This window comes from Melanerpes formicivorus, unplaced genomic scaffold (genome assembly GCF_026170545.1).
Source record: "Melanerpes formicivorus ecotype bairdi unplaced genomic scaffold, bMelFor1.0.p_v2 SCAF_294, whole genome shotgun sequence".
Lineage (NCBI taxonomy): Eukaryota > Metazoa > Chordata > Aves > Piciformes > Picidae > Melanerpes > Melanerpes formicivorus.
The window spans coordinates 85,001-92,500 of NW_027142646.1; positions in this window are offsets into that span (position 1 = coordinate 85,001).

The window sequence follows — 7,500 nt, forward strand, 5'->3', positions numbered from 1 at the left end:
GGTTTGCGCGGAGCCCCCCCTTCCCGCCGTTGCCTCTTGCCGCTACCCCCGCCCCCCCCCCCGCTGCCGGTTTGCGCGGAGCCCCCCCTTCCCGCCGTTGCCTCTTGCCGCTACCCCCGCCCCCCCCCCGCTGCCGCTTTGCGCGGAGCCCCCCCTTCCCGCCGTTGCCTCTTGCCGCTACCCCCCGCCCCCCCCCCACTGCCGGTTTGCGCGGAGCCCCCCCTTCCCGCCGTTGCCTCTTGCCGCTACCCCCCGCCCCCCCCCCCGCTGCCGCTTTGCGCGGAGCCCCCCCTTCCCGCCGTTGCCTCTTGCCGCTACCCCCCGCCCCCCCCCGCTGCCGGTTTGCGCGGAGCCCCCCCGCCTGCCGTTGCCTCTTGCCGCGGCCACCACCGCCCCCCCCCACACCCCCCGGCCCCCGTTACCGGTTTGCGCGGAGCCCCCCCTCCCGACGTTGCCTCTTGCCGCTGCTGCCACCCCCAGCTCCCCACACCCCCCCGGCTCCCGTTAGCGGTTTGCGCGGAGCCCCCCCTTCCCGCCGTTGCCTCTTGCCGCTACCCCCCGCCCCCCCCCCCCGCTGCCGGTTTGCGCGGAGCCCCCCCGCCCGCCGTTATCTCTTGCCGCTGCCGCGACCCATCTCCCCCCCCCCCGCCGCCGCTAACTGCCCCCCGAAGCCGCTAGCAGCTGGGCACCCCCCGCCAAAGCCGCCGCGGCTTCCCCTTCCCACATTGTCCCCTGGAGGGGGGATCGCGACGCGGGCTGCCGCTTCCCTCCCGGGCTGCCCGGCTGCTCTCTAACCCCTGCGACCGAGGCGGCGCTGTTAGGGCGGCCGTGCCGGTGCCCCTTGCCGCAGCTAGCCTCTCGCCGCTGCCCCTCCCGTCCGTCGTCCCCCGTCCCCAAAAACTTGCTGCTCTCCACGCTGGAGCCTGCACGGGGGAGGTTGCGCTCCGCTCCTCCGGCCCTAAAGCCGCCCTCGCCCGCCCCCCGGCTTGCCGCTTGGCTGGGCTGCCCGCCCGCCCGCTAATCCCCCCAACGCCCCCACCCCAAAAACACCCCAGCCCTACCGCATGCCGCTCCCCCTCTCCCCGCTCTCGCTGACCGCTGCCACCCCCCCCCCACCCCTCCCCCCCGAAACAAACCCCCCAGCCCTACCGCATGCCGCTCCCCCTCTCTCCCTAGCCTGCCCCCCCCGCCGTCGCTTGCTGCTGCCGCCGCCGCCGCCGCCGCCGCCGCCGCCGCCGGGACCCGCCTCGGTCTGGTGGCGCGCGCTCGGAGATCCCCGGCTACCCGTCCGTCCGTCCCTCCCTCCCGCCCCGCCCCGGGGGAGGGCCCGGGGCAGCGCGGGCAGGCGGGGAGCAAAAAAAGGCGCGGGCGCCAAAAAACGTCGGGGTCCCGGGGTGGCGGAGGGGGGCGGCGGCGGGGGCGGCGGCGGGTACACGGCGCCGGGTCCAGGGCGCCGGGTCCAGCCCGTCCCGGGGCGGGGACAGGTGGTGTCGTCCGTCCCCGCCCCCGTAACCTGCTCTGAAGCATCCGCTTCCCGCCGCGGTTCGCCCTCCACCCCCCCGCCGCACACGCAGCTGCCGCTTCCCGCCGCCTCTGCCCCCCGCCCCGGGATCAACCACCCGCCGGGTCCAGCCGGTCCCGGTCCCGGGAACCTGCTCCCGGGGCCAGCCGGAGCCACGCCCCCTCCTCTGACGCTTCCAGCTGCCGCCTCCCCTCCCACCCCCCAAACTCACACTGGCCCTCGCCGGCCCGCCCACCCGCCTACCTGCTTGCCCGCCGCCGCTGGGTGGCGTGCCGGACACTCTCGCACACAGGTACACAGACAGGGACACAGGGACACAGGCACTCAGGCACACAGGGACACAGGGACACAGGGACACAAGGACACAGGGACACAGGCACTCAGGCACTCAGGCACTCAGGGACACAGGGACACAGGGACACAGGCACTCAGGCACTCAGGGACACAGGGACACAGGGACACAGGGACACAGGCACTCAGGCACTCAGGCACTCAGGGACACAGGGACACAGGGACACAGGCACTCAGGCACTCAGGGACACAGGGACACAGGGACACAGGCACTCAGGCACACAGGGACACAGGTGGCGGGCCGGAGGCCGCTCTCCACTGTGTGGCAGGGGTCCAAGAGCCACCCCAGCCCAACCCAGAGGGTCTTTTGCACCTCTCTAGAGGCCACCCAGAGACCCCAGGCCGCAGCAGAAGCCTCCCCCGCACGCTCTGCAGGCTTCCGACCCACCCCAGGCCGCAGCAGAAGCCTCTCCCGCACGCCCTGCAGGCTTCTCAGCCACCCCAGGCCGCAGCAGAAGCCTCTCCCGCACGCCCTGCAGGCTTCCGTCCCACCCCAGGCCCCAACAGAAGCCTCTCCCGCACGCTCTGCAGGCTTCCGACCCACCCCAGGCCGCACCAGAAGCCTCCCCCGCACGCTCTGTAGGCTTCTGACCCACCCCAGGCCCCAACAGAAGCCTCCCCCGCACGCTCTGCAGGCTTCTCAGCCACCCCAGGCCGCAGCAGAAGCCTCTCCCGCACGCTCTGCAGGCTTCTCAGCCACCCCAGGCCGCAGCAGAAGCCTCTCCCGCACGCCCTGCAGGCTTCTCAGCCACCCCAGGCCGCAGCAGAAGCCTCTCCCGCACGCTCTGCAGGCTTCTCAGCCACCCCAGGCCGCAGCAGAAGCCTCTCCCGCACGCTCTGCAGGCTTCTCAGCCACCCCAGGCCGCAGCAGAAGCCTCTCCCGCACGCTCTGCAGGCTTCCGACCCACCCCAGGCCGCAGCAGAAGCCTCTCCCGCACGCTCTGCAGGCTTCCGTCCCACCCCAGGCCGCACCAGAAGCCTCCCCCGCACGCTCTGCAGGCTTCTCAGCCACCCCAGGCCGCAGCAGAAGCCTCCCCCGCACGCTCTGCAGGCTTCCGACCCACCCCAGGCCGCAGCAGAAGCCTCTCCCGCACGCCCTGCAGGCTTCTCAGCCACCCCAGGCCGCAGCAGAAGCCTCTCCCGCACGCTCTGCAGGCTTCCGACCCACCCCAGGCCGCACCAGAAGCCTCCCCCGCACGCTCTGTAGGCTTCTGACCCACCCCAGGCCCCAACAGAAGCCTCCCCCGCACGCTCTGCAGGCTTCTCAGCCACCCCAGGCCGCAGCAGAAGCCTCTCCCGCACGCTCTGCAGGCTTCTCAGCCACCCCAGGCTGCAGCAGAAGCCTCTCCCGCACGCCCTGCAGGCTTCTCAGCCACCCCAGGCCGCAGCAGAAGCCTCTCCCGCACGCTCTGCAGGCTTCTCAGCCACCCCAGGCCGCACCAGAAGCCTCCCCCGCACGCTCTGCAGGCTTCTCCGCCACCACAGGCCGCACCAGAGGATCTTTTGCACCTCTCTGGACGCCACCCAGAGACTCCAGGCCGCACCAGAGGCCCCCCCCCCAACCATTTACAGGCTGCAGTGCCAGCCTAGGCCCCGCTGGCAGCCTCCCTTGTCTGCTTTGGAAGGCCTCCCATCCACTCCAGACCTGCCTGGAGGCCTCCCTCGACTGCTCCCGGGGCCCTCGAAGCCACCCTAGGCCTTTCTGGAGGACCTGCTCGACCGCTCGGGCGGCTTCTGACGCACCCTCGGCCATCCGGCGCCCAGCAGCTCCCAGGGCCAGGCACCGGCCTCCCCCTCCGGCCGCCCCTGGGGCCGGGGGTGGCTCGGACTCGGCGCCCCCAACGTGTCGTCCCGTCCCCCCCCGCCCCGCACCGCCGAACATTCGCTGCAGCCGAGGGCTTGCCGCTCGACGCCTACCCCACCCGCCCAGCCCCCCGCTGCGGCCCGGCGCTGCCCCGGCCGCTGCGCCCCGCCTCTCATCGCTCCCCCCACCCGGCAACCGGCCGCCGGGCACGGCAAGTCCCAGGGCAGGGAACAGGTGCTGCCGGGACCCCGTGCTGGCTGCCGGCTTCCCGGGGCTGCCCCGGGCACGGACAGGTCGCCCCCCCCGCCCCGGCGAATGTTCACCGAACCGGCTGCCGGCTGCCTTCGAGCACCCCCCGCCCCCCGCCACTATCGTCCCCCCCCGCCCCCCCTCCGCCTCCGCTGCCGCTTCTCCCCGCACCGCCTCCACTGCCTCCCCCCGCCGCCGGCGAACGAGTCGCCGGATCCGTAGGGTGCCGGGAGCCCGAACGGCGAGCGGCTCCGGCTGCTGCCGGGACCGCGGGGATTCGAGCCGCTCCGGCCGCGGCCGGGACCCCGTGCCGGAAGCCGGCATCCCGGGACGGCCCCGGGACGGCCCCGGTCGCCGGCCGGGTGACGTTCAGCGAAGCGGCTGCCGCCAGTCTTTGGGCCTCCCCCGTGCCGGGGCCGCGGGGCTTCGAGCCGGTCCGGCCGCGGCCGGGATCCGGGGCCGGACGATGGCTTCCCGGGCCGGTCCCGGTCGCCTCCCGGGTGACGTTCACCGAAGCGGCTGACGACTGTCTTCGAGCCCCCCCCCCCGCTCCGCCTCCGCGGCCGCTTCTGCCCGCACCCCCTCCACTGCCTCCCCCCGCCGCCGGCGAACGAGTCGGCGGATCCGTAGGGTGCCGGGAGCCCGAACGGCGAGCGGCTCCGGCTGCTGCCGGGACCGCGGGGATTCGAGCCGCTCCGGCCGCGGCCGGGACCCCGTGCCGGAAGCCGGCATCCCGGGACGGCCCCGGGACGGCCCCGGTCGCCGGCCGGGTGACGTTCAGCGAAGCGGCTGCCGCCAGTCTTTGGGCCTCCCCCGTGCCGGGGCCGCGGGGATTCGAGCCGGTCCGGCCGCGGCCGGGATCCCGGGCCGGACGATGGCTTCCCGGGCCGGTCCCGGTCGCCTCCCGGGTGACGTTCACCGAAGCGGCTGACGGCTGTCTTCGAGCCCCACCCCCCCCTCCGCCTCCGCGGCCGCTTCTGCCCGCACCCCCTCCACTGCCTCCCCCCGCCGCCCGCGAACGAGTCGCCGGATCTGTAGGGTGCCGGGAGCCCGAACGGCGAGCGGCTCCGGCTGCTGCCGGGACCGCGGGGATTCGAGCCGGTCCGGCCGCGGCCGGGACCCCGTGCCGGAAGCCGGCATCCCCGGACAGCCCCGGGACGGCCCCGGTCGCCGGCCGGGTGACGTTCACCGAAGCGGCTGCCGGCTGTCTTCGAGCCCCCCCCCCCCTCCGCCTCCGCTGCCGCTTCTGCCCGCACCCCCTCCACTGCCTCCCCCCGCCGCCGGCGAACGAGTCGGCGGATCCGTAGGGTGCCGGGAGCCCGAACGGCGAGCGGCTCCGGCTGCTGCCGGGACCGCGGGGCTTCGAGCCGCTCCGGCCGCGGCCGGGACCCCCGTGCCGGAAGCCGGCATCCCGGGACGGCCCCGGGACGGCCCCGGTCGCCGGCCGGGTGACGTTCAGCGAAGCGGCTGCCGCCAGTCTTTGGGCCTCCCCCGTGCCGGGGCCGCGGGGCTTCGAGCCGGTCCGGCCGCGGCCGGGATCCGGGGCCGGACGATGGCTTCCCGGGCCGGTCCCGGTCGCCTCCCGGGTGACGTTCACCGAAGCGGCTGACGGCTGTCTCCGAGCCCCCCCCCCCCTTCCGCCTCCGCTGCCGCTTCTGCCCGCACCTCCTTCACTGCCTCCCCCCGCCTCCCGCGAACGAGTCGCCGGATCCGTAGGGTGCCGGGAGCCCGAACGGCGAGCGGCTCCGGCTGCTGCCGGGACCGCGGGGATTCGAGCCGGTCCGGCCGCGGCCGGGACCCCGTGCCGGAAGCCGGCATCCCGGGACGGCCCCGGGACGGCCCCGATCGCCTCCTGGGTGACGTTCACTGAAGCGGCTGCCGGCTGTCTTCGAGCCCCCCCCCCCCTCCGCCTCCGCTGCCGCTTCTCCCCGCACCCCCTCCACTGCCTCCCCCCGCCGCCGGCGAACGAGTCGGCGGATCCATACCGTCCCGAGAGCCCGAGGCGGCGGCACCCAGTGCGGGTCCGGCCGAGGCCGGGACCCCGTGCCTGTCGCAGGCTTCCCGGGGCGGCCCCGGAACGGCCGCGGTCGCCGGCCGGGTGACGTTCTCCGAAGCGGCTGCCGGCTGTCTTCGAGCCCCCCCCCCCCCTCCGCCTCCGCTGCCGCTTCTGCCCGCACCTCCTTCACTGCCTCCCCCCGCCGCCGGCGAACGAGTCGCCGGATCCGTAGGGTGCCGGGAGCCCGAACGGCGAGCGGCTCCGGCTGCTGCCGGGACCGCGGGGATTCGAGCCGCTCCGGCCGCGGCCGGGACCCCGTGCCGGATGCCGGCATCCCGGGACGGCCCCGGGACGGCCCCGGTCGCCGGCCGGGTGACGTTCAGCGAAGCGGCTGCCGCCAGTCTTTGGGCCTCCCCCGTGCCGGGGCCGCGGGGCTTCGAGTCGGTCCGGCCGCGGCTGGGACCCCGTGCCTGTCGCAGGCATCCCGGGACGGCCCCGGGACGGCCCCGATCGCCTCCTGGGTGACGTTCACCGAAGCGGCTGCCGGCTGTCTTCGAGCCCCCCCCCCCCCCTCCGCCTCCGCTGCCGCTTCTCCCCGCACCCCCTCCACTGCCTCCCCCCGCCGCCCGCGAACGAGTCGCCGGATCTGTAGGGGGCCGGGAGCCCGAGGCGGCGAGCGGCTCCGGCTGCTGCCGGGACCGCGAGGCTTCGAGCCGGTCCGGCCGCGGCCGGGATCTCGTGCCGTACGTCGTCTTCCCGGGACGGTCCCGGGAGGGCCCCAGTCTCCTCCCGGGTGACGTTCACCGAAGCGGCTGCCGGCTGTCTTCGAGCCCCCACCCCTGCCGTGGCCGCGGGGATTCGCCCCGGTCCGGCAGCTGACGGTTCCCTGTGTCGGACGCCGGCTTCCCGGGACTGCCCCGGGACAGCCCCGGTCGCCTCCCGGGTGACGTTCACCGAAGCTGCTGCCGCCTGTCTTTGTCCCCCCACCCCGTGCTCTCCCTCAGGCGGGAGGTAGACGTGCTCTCCCTGGGCGAGTAGACGTGCTCTCCCTGGGCGAGTAGACGTGCTCTCCCTGGGCGAGTAGACGTGCTCTCCCTCGGCGAGTAGACGTGCTCTCCCTCGGCGAGTAGACGTGCTCTCCCTGGGCGAGTAGACGTGCTCTCCCTGGGCGAGTAGACGTGCTCTCCCTGGGCGAGTAGACGTGCTCTCCCTGGGCGAGTAGACGTGCTCTCCCTGGGCGAGTAGACGTGCTCTCCCTGGGCGAGTAGACGTGCTCTCCCTGGGCGAGTAGACGTGCTCTCCCTGGGCGAGTAGACGTGCTCTCCCTGGGCGAGTAGACGTGCTCTCCCTGGGCGAGTAGACGTGCTCTCCCTGGGCGAGTAGACGTGCTCTCCCTCGGCGAGTAGACGTGCTCTCCCTGGGCGAGTAGACGTGCTCTCCCTGGGCGAGTAGACGTGCTCTCCCTCGGCGAGTAGACGTGCTCTCCCTCGGCGAGTAGACGTGCTCTCCCTGGGCGAGTAGACGTGCTCTCCCTCGGCGAGTAGACGTGCTCTCCGCGGAGATCGCGCTTGTCGCCAA